The sequence below is a fragment of the Phocoena phocoena genome, chromosome 18 (genome assembly GCF_963924675.1).
Source record: "Phocoena phocoena chromosome 18, mPhoPho1.1, whole genome shotgun sequence".
In the NCBI taxonomy this organism is placed as follows: Eukaryota; Metazoa; Chordata; class Mammalia; order Artiodactyla; family Phocoenidae; genus Phocoena; species Phocoena phocoena.
The window spans coordinates 3104266-3119860 of NC_089236.1; positions in this window are offsets into that span (position 1 = coordinate 3104266).

Consider the following 15595-nt stretch of genomic DNA (forward strand, 5'->3'; position numbering starts at 1 on the left):
GACTCCCGGTGGGTGTCTGAGCCCCTTCCCTTCTCAGTCACAAGTAACTTTACCGAGTGGTTGAAGAGACCCTCCAAGTCCTCCTGCGTCTTTGCCGGTGGCCTGAGTCCACATTCCAGGGCACCAGTCACCCGGCGGGCAGTCACAAACCTCCTCTGTGCGCTGAAAGCCTTTCTTTCCTGGTAGAAACACTCGCGGAAACCACAGCTAAGAAACAGGCGGCTCTAACCGAAATGGACCATAACTCTTGCCTCCTTCCTTCCCTTGAGCTGCCCACCGTGGCCTCCGCCAGCTCTCGGATTCTCTGCACACAGGTTCCTGCCGGACCACAAGGTGTGTGGTTCCGGCTTCTGCTCATCCAATCTGCTTGGTCACTCAAGCCTTGTGAACAGTCATGGGCCCAAGACGACGGCTCTCAGGGCTTCTCCACTCTGACCAAGCTCCCTCTTGGGTTTCCAGCTTCTGCTCAGTCCTCTTTCTTTTTTTTTTTTTTAAATTATTTTATTTATTTGTTTTTTTACATCTTTATTGGAGTATAATTGCTTTACAATGGTGTGTTAGTTTCTGCTTTATAACAAACTGAATCAGTTATACATATACATATGTTCCCATATCTCTTCCCTCTTGCGTCTCCCTCCCTCCCACTCTCCCTATCCCACCCCTGTAGGTGGTCACAAAGCACCGAGCTGATCTCCCTGTGCTATGCGGCTGCTTCCCACTAGCTATCTAGCTTACGTTTGGTAGTGTATATATGTCCATGCCACTCTCTCGCTTTGTCACAGCTTACCCTCCCCCCTCCCCGTATCCTCAAGTCCATTCTCTAGTAGGTCTGTGTCTTTATTCCTGTCTTACCCCTAGGTTCTTCATCAAATGATGATGTCTTGAACTCCTGTGGTGTGTGGCCCAGGTGTCGGGATTTGGTGCCTCGGGTCAGGCGCTCCCCCAGGGGCCCTGGGCGGCAGTTACTGAGGAAGACCCTGGGCTCGGTTAAGTTTGCAAGGTGGTCAGTGCACTGTTGGACCCCAGCTACCGTCATCCAACTCTACAGGCATCTCTGCTGTGAGGTGACGCATACATGTATTTCTGAATAAACAAACACCCCTCTTGTTCTGTAGAACTGTGCACCAAGACAGCAGGGCTCATGGGAGGAGCAGCGCGGAGCAGACTACTCAGACCCTCACAGCTCTGGAGCAGAGCCCTAGCAAAACAGCGATAATCCTAATGAAAAGTCTACACAGTGGGAAAGGCACCTTAGATTCCTAGTAAAGAAATGCAAAAGCAAATATAGGGCTTCATCTTTTAAAAGGGGGGAATGCAAAGTAGGGACTCAAATAGACATTTGCACACCATGTTCACAGCAGCGTCACTCACAGTAGCCCAGAGGGGGAGGCAACCCAAGTGTCCACTGACGACAGGTAAGTGCGTAAACAACGTGCGGTCCACCCACACAACGGAACCTGGCTCAGCCTGAAGAAGGAAGGACATTCTGACACCTTTTACAACACGGATGAAACTTAAAGACATTATTCAAAGTCAAATAAGCCAGACACAGAAGGACAACTAGTGTATGATTCCACTTACATGAGACAGTAGTCAAAATCAGGGAGACACAAAGGAGAAGGCTGGTTTCCAGGGGGTGGGGAGTCAGTGTTTAATGCAGAGAGTTCCAGTTTGCAAGACGAAGCGTCTTGGAGACGGATGGAGGGACAGTGGTGACAGGTGCAATCACATAATGTACTTAATGCCAGGGAACTGTGCGTAGGGAAATGGTGAAGATGGGAAAAGTTATGTTCTGTGTATTTTACCACAATGTTTAAAAATAAGGGACCTCCCTGATGGTCCAGTGGGTAAGACTCCATGCTCCCAATTCCGGGGGCCCCGGGTTCTATCCCTGGTCCGGGAACTAGATCCCACATGCATGCCGCAACTAAGAAGCCCACACACCGCAACAAACATCCCGCGTGCTGCAACTAAGACCTGGCGCGGCCAAAATAAATAAATAAATATTTTAAAGAAATAAAAAAATAAGGCACAGGTAGCTTTACGGAAAGGGTTTAAGAGTTGTGAGGTATGAAGACTGGGGCCGAGGGTACAGGTGGAGAGAGCTGGGGCCAGAGGGACGTGGGCGAGGGAGGCTGTGGGCGGCTGTTCTCTCACTCTGCTGCCTTATCTGAGGCACCAAGAGCTAATACGTGGAATCTCTGTGAACCGGCGCAAATTTCTCCTTATCTTGAGGTCCTTCCCCGGTCTGGCAGTCGCTTGAGCTACAAAGCCTTACGGAAACACCCCCTTCAGCCAAAAGAAGGTACCAGGCAGTCACGACTACGTTCCTCATCATCCCGCCTCCTTCTACCTTCACCTAAATTCCTACAAACGTGACACCCCCATGGCATCCCCCTCACCGTGCCCGTTAATCAGACTAGTGATTTCCTCATGCGTGGTTTTGGAACACAGTTTTTGTAGTCCCTGAAAAGGCATTCCACTCTCACCTTCCGCACCAGGTATCAGAGTCCACCTGTCAGAGTCAGAGTGTCTGAGATGGTGAAGAATCGTAAACTCACCTAGAGGCCTATCTCGAGAAGAATCTATTACTGTAGATCAAGAATCACCCACATTTTCCTTCCCTTTATTTCCACGTGGAATTGCACCGTTTTTCTAGGAAGAAAACCTTTTATGTCCCAACGACGGCTCTTAAAGGAGGAACTTGCACAAATGTTCAAAAATAGAGAAAGGAGTAAACAAATGTCAGCCCATCTGTGGGATGGGATAGTCTACGGTGTTGTAGAAGGTCTATAAGACTGTACAGCACATAGCTAAGCTCAATGGAAAATGCTTTGATACAAGGGGACATGGTAACTGAATGTATAATGTAATCATGACATTTTTTAAATCCTGAAGGTCAAGTAAGAAAATTATGGGCGATTTCTTTTTTCTGTACACTTCCTGTAATGAGCTCAGCTAAAAGAACATTTTAGAGGTTATTTATAGCCTACATTCCTCTACATTAGGTATCACACCAGTTTATATGTTATTTCTTATCGTATTAAGGCTACATAGATAAGACTACAGACTTAGGTACGTTTCTCCTTAGTAGCCATTTTAGTTATCCATTCCTGTCTTTAAATTAAGACCAAGTAAGTTCCTGTCGACCCGCCCACGAGGAAGCCACTGAGAATCGCAGGGCTGCTCCGTGCGCATGGGGACGAGGGCCTGGCTGAACTGCAGGACTGTCGGGTCAGGTTTAGAGAGTCTGGCTCTCCCTTCCACGGCTCTGCCAGGGCTGGGCTACTCACGCTGGACTGGCTATGATCCCTAGCAAACATTTCCGAATTGGGACGAGCTTTGTCAGTGGGAACAGGATACCCGAAGCCCACTGCCTGAGGCTCCCTCCATCCCGTGCAGGATGGGGACAGATTTCCCCAGGTGCACCCTCCTCCCATCAGCCAAGGTGCCCAGAGCCCTTTTCTCCTCTCCAGCTTCCAGGGCTCTCCCGAAGGACCCCATACCACCTGCTCAGCCCAGGTGTCGCCACTCCCTCTACTCGGCTGCAGGCTGACCAGGCCTCACATCGCACGCCTGTCATTTGCTGGCGGGGGTGCCCGTCCACCCCCTTCCTCCCGCCCCATCCCCTCCGCCAGCACACAGCCTTCTCTGCTCAAGACCCAGCTGGCGTTCTCTCGTCCACCAGGTGTACTTCCCTCCCCGCCTCCCTCACGCCCCCCCGCCCCGCCCCCAGCCAGCAGCACCGACTCCATTTTTTGTTCATGCATATTTCTCCCCACCTGGATTACGGCGGAGCCCACTGCATTGCACAGAGAACTTCTGGAAACATGGATTAAGTCAGCCACATGGACTCTCATCGTGTTAACTTTGTTCCTTTGTGATTCTTGTGTGTGTCACACGAAAGGCAAAGCCACACCCCGTTGGTCGTTAGAAGCTCACGTGCCCGAAGAACCCCTTTTCCCATGGCACGTGCCGGCACTTTCTCCAGACGGCCCCCCAAAGCCTAACAAATCTCGTGTCAGATAAACACCTTCATTCTCCGATCTGCAAGCTGGGAGCTGGAAGAAGTATGTACTCACCCTGCCCTGCTCTCCCGGCTCAAACCTATAGCTACGTAAATGCCAGCCTCCCGCTCTGACTCTGCCTGCGGAGGGCTGAGATTACTCTCCTGACATCCGCTAACATTCCACTTGAAGACCTCTGTGTCCTCAGATTAACCTGAGTGTGATGCTCGTGATGTATGTGAAGCGTGGGGCACGGTGGGTCCCGGAGCCAGACAGACCCGGGCTCAAACCCTAACTCGATCACTTGTAGCTGTGTGGCCAGAGGCAGAGGCCCAGCCTGTCTGGGAGCTAGGTTTCTAGTCTGCAAGCGGGGATGATAACGAGACCTCAGCAGGCCAGCATTCTGACAGCCTGGGATAGAGCGCGCATGGCTCGAGGAAACACAAGGTCCGAGGTTCAGAGAACGGCGGCCTCCCCACGCCCCCTTCCCCCATGTGTTAAGGGCCTGACCCTGGACCAGGCACTACTCACCGATGCGACCTTATCTAATTTCAGGGCCACCACATGAGGTAGGCGTGATCATTCCCATGATATAGATGAGGAAACCGGATAAATAAGCCCTCCCTCCAGTTTGGGGGTGGCCACAGAACCTCTGGGACCGTCCCTCTGCACAATGTGGAATCAAATTGCCGGAAAGTCTCTGAACAGAGTTAAGCCCCCAGTGTTGGGTGCTGTATGTTTTCATTTGCAGGGTGTTTGGGGTTAAGTGTGGGTGCTACTGCGACATCCACAAGCTCAGGGGCTACATCTCTCTTTACACCTGACCTCATGGTTCTAAAGCCTGGGAAGAAAAACCACAACTTGGAAAACAAAGACTTTTAAGTTTAAAAAACACATCTTTCTTTTCTACCTTGGGTCATTCATCTTTAAAAAATAGAACTAGGCATCAACTGATCCAAAATATTACATGGCTTCCCTGGTGGCGCAGTGGTTGGGAGTCCGCCTGCTGATGCAGGGGACGCAGGTTCGTGCCCCGGTCCGGGAAGATCCCACATGCCGTGGAGCGGCTGGGCCCGTGAGCCACGACCGCTGGGCCTGCGCGTCCGGAGCCTGTGCTCCGCAACGGGAGAGGCCACAACGGTGAGAGGCCTGCGTACCGCAAAAAAAAAAAAAAAAAAAAAATTACAGTATAGCAACAAGGATCAACTGTAGAGCACAGGGAACTCTACTCAGTATTCTTTAATAACCTAAAGGGGAAAAGAGTTTGAAAAAGAATAGATACATGTATACGTATAACTGAATCACTTTGCTGTACACCTGAAACTAACACAACACTGTAAATCAACTATATTCCAATATAAAATAAAAAAATAATTTTTAATGCAAAGCAAAAATAAATAAATAAAAGAGTATACCAATGTCAGGACTGCCAGAGTATCGGAGGATTCATACCTCCACAAAACTTTCATTCTGATGCCCTCCCCTCCCCAGGCCCCATCTTCCACTTAGGATGTCTTTTTAATATTGGAGAAAAGCGGGGTGGAGACAAAAGAGAGGTAGGCAGACACGTGCTGGCCCCCAGGTCTCCAGAACTCGCAGCTGCCTAGAGATTCTACCACAGACATGGTGACCCTCCTCCCAGGGCATCCTCTGGTTTGGAAGGGCCGGAAAGCCAGACAGCGAGGCCCCTGGGAGCAGCCCTGGCCCGATGGAGGCGGGGGCTGCAGCCTGAGCACCCAGTCCTCCTCCCTCCTCCCTCTGCCTGCCCAGGCTCCCCTCCCAAACGTGACCTAGACCCACATGATTGTCCCTGGGGCAGGGGGGCAGCTTCCCGATGCACCCAACCCCAGAAGCAGTGTGGAGTCAGTAAAAGGCGGAGGTGGAACTGAGAGCTGCGTGGGCAAGAGGAGAGGCGGCTGGTTGATGATGAGTCTCTGCCGGCAGGACAAAGAGAAGGAAGGCCAGCTCCGGCGTTTCTGATCCCCCAGAGGCAGGGAAAGAAACAACCTCCTAACGGAATCTTGGTTCGTGAATCATGATTCCAAACACTAAGTCACTGAGTGATCTACCAAATTCCTGAGAATCCAGAGATTATAAATACCAAAAAAAAAAAAAAAAAGAGCAGTTATCTTTTAAGGAGCAAGTTCCAGCACTCACAGAAAAAGCCAATGTGAAAATTTTTTACATATACTGAGAATGGCACAATATCTCTTCCGTGGTATTTCTGCCCCAAATGCATAACCTCCATCTAAAGTGAGGAAACAACTTCCCTGGCAGTCCAGTGGTTAAGACTCTGTGCTCCCAATGCAGGGCGCCCAGGTTCAATCCCTGGTCGGGGAACTAGATCCCACAGGCCGCAGGGCAACTAAGAGTTCGCATGCCACAATTAAGGAGCCTGCGAGACACAACGAAGACCCGGCGCAACCAGATAAATATTTTTAAAAATAAAAAAATAAAGTGAGAAAACGTCAGACAAATCCCTGACAATTCCCTGGAGGGAATAACTGATGTGGCTCTTTGAAACTGTCAAGGTCATGAAAGGCAAGGGGACTAAAGAAACATAACAGTTTGAGAAAACAGTTTAGTTTGACAACAAAATGTAGTAGGGATCCCAAGCTGGACGCTGAACCAGAAAACAGCATTAGTGGGAGAAATGGCGAATTCCAAATAAAGTAAGTACAACTGTGTCAGTGTGAACATCCTCGTTGGATCACAGCACTGTGGTCACACCAGATGTCAGCATCAGGGGAAGCTGGTGAAGGATACACGGCACCTCTCTCCTACTTTTATAACATTTTTTAAGGTTAAAATTATTTTAATGTAAAAGCTAAAAGCAAAAGAACAAAAAACAAAACAATGTTCCCTGCAAATGATTAACACTGTCCAAAGCTGCTCTAACATCAGGACTGTAAATCATAATTGGAAAAAACTTGCTGGATTGTTTCTAGTGAAAAGTGACAAAATGGGGAAGAAAGCACTACCTGGTCTACTTTTTTATAATCACACAAGCTGGGGCATCCGCAGAGCGTTTCTAAGTCATGTTTAGCTCAATCCTGGGAACGCTGTTTCTAGGGTGTTGTTTCTACAAGATCCCTCTGAGATGCCTGAGCCCGTGGATAAACAGCTCCACGAAGACCTAACACTCCATCGGCCAGGCGGAGTTAAACAGCAGTTTCGAAGAAAAGGAAAACAGCAGACTTGCCCAAGTGGTGGTTAGTGTGCCCTGAAACAGCACATTATCGCCCTCGAAGTGATGAATTCAGAAAAAAAACTGACAACGTTCACTTTACAGTACATCTGGGTCTGTTCTCACCCATCTGAGGCTTCACAGTTACTGACATAAAAGGCAACAATAACCTGCTGTATAATAAATAAATTAATTTAAAAATTTTGGGGGCTTCCCTGGTGGCGCAGTGGCTGAGAGTCCGCCTGCCGACACAGGGGACGTGGGTTCGAGCCCCGGTCCGGGAGGATCCCACATGCCGCGGAGCGGCTGGGCCCGTGAGCCACGGCCGCTGAGCCTGCGCGTCCGGAGCCTGTGCTCCACAACGGGAGAGGCCACAGCAGTGAGAGGCCCGCGTACCGAAAAAACAAAAAAAAAGTATTAAAAAGGCAACAACGGTTACAGGTTGTCCTATTTCTTACTACGGAACAAATATCCATTAAACACGTCCTGGACAGAAGGCACTGAAGCTGCAAGGACAAACAGGACCCAGACCCGCCCTCAAGCAGTGTTTATATTCCAGCAGACAGTCATGTTATACTGAAAAGCTCTATAGTAGAGGAACATGCAAAGTATTTTTGGAACATGGGGGAGAGAAGGATTAGCCCAGGTGGAGAGGTCAAGTAAGGCTTTGAGTTATGAGTAGGAGTTTGTCAGGTATAGGAGGGAGTGTGGGCTTGTGAAATCTCATGACCCGTTCACAAGTCGAGGGTGACTAGAACGTACAGAGAAGCAGGAAGTGGTGGGAGAGTCAAAAGCATTGGCCCAACGTTAAAGAGTGACCTTCATTAGAATTCCTCAGAACACGTAATAAGTTAACTTTTAAAATACTAATTCTCACCACTCCTCTTCAAGATCATACGAAACAGAGATACTTTAGTGATCGTAATGTTTAAAATGCAGCAGAGGGCTTCCCTGGTGGCGCAGTGGTTGGGAGTCCGCCTGCCGATGCAGGGCACACGGGTTCGTGTCCCGGTCCGGGAAGATCCCACATGCCGCGGAGCAGCTGGGCCCGTGAGCCATGGCTGCTGAGCCTGCGCGTCCGGAGCCTGTGCTCCGCGACGGGAGAGGCCACAACAGTGATAGGCCCGCCTACCACAAAAAAACAAAACAAAACAAAACAAAAAATAAATAAATAAAATAAAATGCAGCAGAGAACCATCAGAGGAGCAGGGCGCTCATCAGTAAAGAAGTTAGAAAATTAGCCCAGATTTTGTGAGCGCCCCCCATCACATTAATTCTTGGCTTTTTCACTTAAGTGAACTGCAGAGATTCACAAACAATCCCTAGCTTGACTATGGTCCTGAAAGCCTCATAAACTACAGAGAGCTATTTCAGAAGGACCTACACACAGACGGAAACACACATGAAACCAAACTTTTGAACAAGAACGTTTGACCTCAGCTGAGAGAGGGTGGCTCTCGATCCAAGGAGTTCTGCTTCGACACCTGACCCTATTTGTTTTGGGTTCCGGAACCTCTTACCCCGTCCCACTAAGGCCTTTGAACATGAAAACCCTATAGTTGAATCACTAGTTTCACTTTCTGACATCAATGAGCCTTTTATATTTTGAAAATATCCTCTCTTCCTGTAGGAAGAACAAAGTGTGGATTGATTGTCTGAGCATCTTAGCATCCGTCAGCGCTCTTGACCTTCCCCGAGTCCAACACCGTATTCAAGGGTAACAACGGCTGGAATATAAACTAACTCTAACCTAGACTACTAGGCTTGTGTTTACCAAACACAAAATTGAAGGACCTTTTACCCCTACAAATATACACGTGAAAACCAAAGCAGATGGCTTTAACTTATGGCATTTGCAGCCACAGGTTATCAGAATCAGAAAGGGCCTTAACAGTGGTCTATACCCTGTGGGTTACAGACTTTGGAACAAGTATAGTTACGTCAATAAAGCAAATTGTTCTACGTGACATAGCTAAGCAGTGCCAGAACCTGGAAAAGCCTGAGCAGCTGACTCTTTGTAGAAGGTGTTTTCTACCTTTCCAGATGGCCAGAGTTTAGTTTTATAGTTCCGGTGGTTAGCAAACAGTATTCTGACATCTTAACAACTAATTTATATGTCTTTAAAATCCAAATCTAAAATTTTAAAAAACATGACTTTCTGCAGTACCTTTGATGTAACATATGGCAGTGAAAGAACCTCTTGCTGGAAGGTGTCCTCCCTCTCTCCCCAAAATAGGGTGAAGTCCTAACCCCTGTGAATGTGACCTTATTTGGAAATAGGGTCCTTACAGATGTAGTCAAATTAACATGAGGTCATACTGGATCGGGGTGGGCCCTAATCTGACTGGTGTCTTTGTAAATGTCGACAGAGACCCATAAGGAGAACACCATGAAGAAGGAGGTGGGGATTGGAAGGATGCACCTGTAAGCCAAGGACACCAGGATTGCTGGCAACCAGCAGAAACTGGGAGAGGCAAGGAAGGGTACTCCCCTGGAGCCTTTGGAGAGAGCTGTCTCCTGATGCCCAGGAGAACTGGGTGATTTGCCTGAGGTCGTACAGTAAATAAATGAGGACCGAGCCAGAGCGAGAACTCAGGCCGCCTGCTTGCATCCTTTCTCCCACAGGGCGGCATAAACCAGGCTTGCGTTTGGCCAGCCACGCAGACCTGATGACTGGTCATGCTGGCTTCACTCAATAGAGGTTTATTTCTCTCCCATAACAGGAAATTTGGAGAAAAGCCACCCAAGGCTGACATGGCAGCTCCATCATGTAACCAGGTTCCAGGTTTCTTCTATATCCCTGTTCTGTCACGCTTGGCAAGACGGTTCCCATCTGTAACTACCAGCTCTGTGTCCTGGGGAGAAGGGCAAAGGGCAAAGGTCAAAATGATCCCTGGCAGTTACTTCTCGGAGAAGCTTTCCCGCATGCCCTGCCCAGGGGCTCCACCTGCATCTGATTGGCTGAAACGTGTCACCTGGTCAGTCGTAGCTGCAAGGGAGTCTGGGAGGCTGGGTGCCTGAAGTGCACATCACTGCCCCGAACAAAACCTGGGCTGTTACAAGGAATGGACGGTGGGCTGTGTTTGCTACAGCTGCCAATGCCTCGAACCTGCCTTCCGCTATTTCACGTTGCCAAGTAACAGTCATCTCCTTGTCCCCTCTCACCCCAGTTCCCCACCCACCACCAGTGTCCCGATACACCAAGACAGCCAAGCTCCACGGTTGTCGCTCCTGTTTCTCAGCAAAACTTCTATTTTCCCAGAGAAGGGTTCAAAGCAACCATCTCTTAAAGTAATTAATACGACCACGTGAAAGCTGTGTTCATCCTGGATTTTCTGTTACACTTCCCATTTCAAGTCCACGGTCCTATGGTTCTCATGAACAGTTGGGATTTACGTCTTGTAAATCCCAACATTTCAGCATCCAAACTGTACCTCCTAGATGTCCGGAAGTAGCACAACGCCCCTTTATCCTACATGTCTGGATTCTGAGCCCTTGACCCTGCCCTCCAGGTGCTCTGTGTCTGGATGGGAGACATCCTGGGTCCTGGCCAGGTGAAGTGGAGGGACATGGGTGTCTGCAGGAGTCCAGGAAGAGGACCGTTGATGGGACAAGGTCTCTCTTTTTTTTTTTTTTTTTGCTGTAAGCAAATGCAGAAGAACTTAAAAACCCGAGTAAACTTTGGTCTCTTCAAAGCAGCCACCAAGTGGACTTTAACAATGCAGCCTTTGTTCAAAGCATTCCTTTGCAAATGCAATTTGTTCAAATGCAAGTCCTTTTCTGAATTACTTTCAAGACTATATAAAAATCTTTGGAATTTTTCTCACTGGAAAATCCTTGTCCCTTAGGATGGGTTTTATTTTCTGGACATAGGGGAACAGAGGGACATAGGGAGACAAATACGTGAATCAGGAGAGAGCAGGTGAGCAGCCCTGCTAAGAGCTCACCACGGCTATCTTGTAAGAAGCTTATCTTCAGTCAGAGAGGCCCCGCTCCTTAGATCACATATGCAAAGCCCCCAGGGAAGAAAGTAAAACATTCAAAAGGCAGTGGAAATTTGAAGAGGCCTTTATTTAAGTCCAGGACAATGGTGTGTTTACTGGGTCTGTGGATTTCTGTCTTCCTGGTCAGAGGACAGGTGTTTATGACTTCACACGTGGTCCGGGTTTTATCCTGAGAAGCTGTTAAACCTTCGGCACCAAGAACTCTTCCCTTATGTCCTCAGCGTCGTGGGTGTGGAAGGATTCATCCGGGGCAGCAGGCCTCCTCTCAGCTCCTGACCTCGCCTGATAAGCAGCTTGCCCTCTTGACACCCAGTCGTGAGGTGAAATGTGGCCCATGAATCAGCAAAGTCATTTTCCCCCCATGTGCTTCCAGAGTTCTCATCAGCTCCACTTTGCTCACCTCTGACCTTTCGCCCTTTTCTCTCCTCTGTTCGTGTTTTCCCTCCTCCCAGCTGGATCCCGGGATGGTGGTCTGAGCCCTGTCTGCTGTGTAGTGTCCTTTTCACCCACTTATGGGCGGGTGTCCGTACGGCTCACACCGGACACTGGACAGCTTTTTCCTTTCGGCTGAGGAAGCTCGGGGCCCCACTTGGTCACCAGCACCGTCGTCCTGTTTGTGCAAAGCCGCCCTCTGCTGCATCAGCCGGGGGCTCCGAGTGGACTCAGGCTTCCCTGGCACGATTCCCTCACACAGAGTGCGAACACACCTCCTCCAGCGCCTGGCCCCAATCAGGGTATGAGGGAGCTCTGAGGGTGCACTGCCAGCACAGGGCAGAAAGCGAAATTCCTGAAGGGGAGGGCGGGGTGGGCAGCCTCTGGGCACCTCAGCCCCTCTTTGCACTTCCCTATGATGCTGGGGTGTCGGAGGGGCCCCAGGTGAGGTTTGTTTTTTTTTTTTTATCTTTATTGGAGTATAATTGCTTTACAATGGTGTGTTAGTTTCTGCTGTATAACAAAGTGAATCAGCTATACATATACATATATGGAAGCAACCTAAGTGTCCATCGACAGCTGAATGGATAAAGAAGATGTGGCACATATACACAATGGAATATTACTCGGCCAAAAAAAGGAATGAAATTGAGTTATTTGTAGTGAGGTGGGTGGCCCTAGAGTCTGTCGTACAGAGTGAAGTAAGTCAGAAAGAGAAAAACAAACACCGTATGCTAACGCATAGATATGGAGCCCAGGTGAGTTTTGCATCAGGAAAAGACCGCGGGTCACCGGGAAGCGGCACAGGGCGCCCCAGGCTGGGGCTGCAGGGTCCTCCAGGGCCTGGACCTCTGGCCCAGGGTCTTGCGATTTTCACCCGCCCCTCCCTCCGGTCCCAGAGCTGCTGTGTGGTCCCCAGTCCGAGGAGGGGTCACAGCGCTCACCAGGCAGGAAGAGGGGCGCTGGGGTTAGTTCCTGGCAGGAATTCTGTGAACAGTACGTTGTATGTTCTGAGTGATATAAACGCATGTCCGTCACGCAGCCCTTGGGCGCACACACTCAGGACACAAAGCACACGCGGCCAGAGATCCCTGCTGGGGTCAGAAGCCGCCAGCTCTTCCTTTCACCCCAGACCTGGAGAGCCCTCCTTCTGGGCTCAGGGCTGTGAAGGGCTGTGAGGCAGGACAAACCCAGCTCTTCCTAACTTCAGGCTCAGGGCTCCAGCAGAAGCCAGGCTTAAACTTCCGGCCACACCCTCCGCACGCCTCAGACCAGCCCCAATCTGTGTTTTCAGCAGATTTCTTTTTTTTCCCTTAAATCCTGAAACACAAAGGGTTAAAGGATCTACCTGGGAATTTAAGGATTAAAGTCAGGTGCGGATTCCCGTCCGCCCCCCAACCTCCCACAGGACAGATGTCTCCCTGATTCTTTGATCACTGGATGTTCCCCTGACACCCCCCCCCCGTGTCACCGTGTCACCGAGTCACTGAGGGCTGGGAAAGTGGGCCTGGCACCAAAGTCCACACAGGCCCTCTGACGGCAGGCACCGCCGGACTTTGGCTCCAAGGCCCGCATTGCAGAAGCCACCCCTTCAAAATCAGTGGTCCCTCGAGGGTCTCAGTAGTGGATGGCTCGGCCACAGGCTGACAGCTGAGGGTGCTTGTTTTCCTGGTGCTGAGTTTATCTCACGTTTGCAGGGGGCGGATTAGATGGGCGCTCCACTGCAACTTCCCTGTAACCACTATCGTCTTAAATAAAGAAAATAATCTGATTTTGGCTGGCAGAGAAAGTTTTCAAAGTGGTCAGCTCACTTGCTTTCCTACCAGCTTTTAAAGAGCAACGTGTCGTGAAATGTCGTATTGAAAACGTAAGCATGAAATTATTTCATAAATAAGATAAACTAAAGGCTAACCTTTCATTCATATTTTCAGTGGGAAATAAGCAGGTTCTTAGAATAGAAGGTAGGACATCTTTAAGCTTAAATCCTCTTTAAATATATTTTTTTGCTCTGCTTCCAGGAATCCTGTTGCCAAAACAAGCCCGGATGTCACATCAATGGCGAGGTGTAAAATTGCAGATTCCTGGGCCCAGGAACAGCTGGTTCCCAGAGCCTTAGTTGGGGACAGCAAAGCACAGGCTAACCAGTAGCGGCCTGAGGCCCAATGGACTTTGCTGTTTGCTCTGCCCACTACTGAATTACCTGGGCTTTACCCTTGTCTCCAAACAGCTACCAGAAACCAGAAAAATCTGGCCAGGCATGAGGTTAGAATACATTAAAGCTGCTACTTCAGAACAGTTTGGAAATCTTTACGGAGCAGGTTAGGCAGGTTCCCGAGCAGAAGGTCATTCCCCTCCCGGGCCTGACAAGTGCATGTATGCAGTCACCCCACAGAGCACAGGGAAATGTCTGATCGGCCACCAAGGAGTCCAGTTCTAAGGGCAAGGGCCCTGGTCTGGGACACAGCCCTACAGGGCCGCGTTACTCCCTAACACCCCAGGCCCCCGCGGCATAACAATGATTTGTTAGAGGTTCCATCCACCCAGAGTCTCCCCCCGCCAGCAAGAGCCCCTGCGACTTCAGAGAAGTCAGACTTCACAGACATCAGAGACGGAGTGCAGGGGTCAGCAAGAGGCCCCTGGCTGCAAACTCACTGGGGGAGGAAACGTAAGAAACGGATAAAGCCATAGTTGTTTTCTATTCTATCTCCACCTGGGACGTACCACTGAAATGTACAACATCGCCATCTTTGAATACACTGTGCTTTCTATTCCATTCCATTCCAACGTTACACTTGCTGGCAAGTCAGTGTTTCGTGCCCTTTCCAGCACCTGCCTACTGTTCAGCGAGCACTGATTGGCACGTACTATGTGGACGGGATGGACCACTGCTTTGTGGCTAAACAAGATGACTGCTCTCCAGAAACGTTCAAGTTCCAGGCTTGACAGGCTCTCAACTGGACCTGAAGTGACGGGTCACAACAGCTCTCATCTCTGGAGCCCTTCCCGAGCCGCGCGGCTTCTGTTTCAGCCTACAGCTCACCTCCTCCACCGGGCTGCAACCCTAGAGGCTGCCTGGAGTGGACTACACCCGGGCTTCCATGCCCTCGGGCTTCTGCTGGGTTTGCACAACTGGGAGCCCAGCCAGAAGGGAAGGAGGGAGGGAGGGAAGAGACAAGGAGGCCACGGTCCCTGCAAGGCAGCCCTCTCCACCTCCGGGTCTGCGAAAGCCCCCTCCTGGGGCTGGTGCCTCCACGGCCACCAGCCAGGGCGGGCGGGCCCTGTGGCTCCCCTACCTAGTGAGTTACTCCTTTATGACACACTCTTCATGTCAGCCCCTCCCGCCAGCCCTGGCTGGCATTTCTCCCGTGACTTTGGAGTTACTTAATTAAATCCTCAAACAGCACGATGAGGTAAGTATTATCAACTTCACTTTACAGACCCTGCAAGGGAGTCTCCGGCGGGTTAGGGGATCTCCCCAAGACCACAGGTGAGACAGTGGACTTGCTGGAATTCAAACCCATTTCTGTTTGGCTTTACAACCTCTGGTTTTCCTGATAAGAGAGAGAGAGAGAGAGAGAGAGAGAGAGAGAGAGAGAGAGAGAGAGAGGGAGGGAGGGAGGGAGGGAGGGAGGGAGGGAGGGAGGGAGGGAAGATTTGTGGTACAGATTAGTGAAGAGCTGGCAAGTTAATAATGAAAATAATAATGCCCATTTTCTGGTCTCTTTCCCTGATTCTGTCCAGGGAAACTCCAGGCTGAACAGCAAATGTCACTGGCTTCAGAAAATGACTCAAGTCCAACCTTTCCTGAGGAGGAATCTGTCAGCCGACTGGCTGGTTAGAGTGTGGCAGCAGTGAGACCACTTTGAGCCCCTCACTGCGTTTCTGGTTAATTTAATGCTGTGACAAGCTGTGTCACAGGCCTCAGGCTGCACCCCCCAACCCCCGGGGGCCCTGCCCAGACCAAG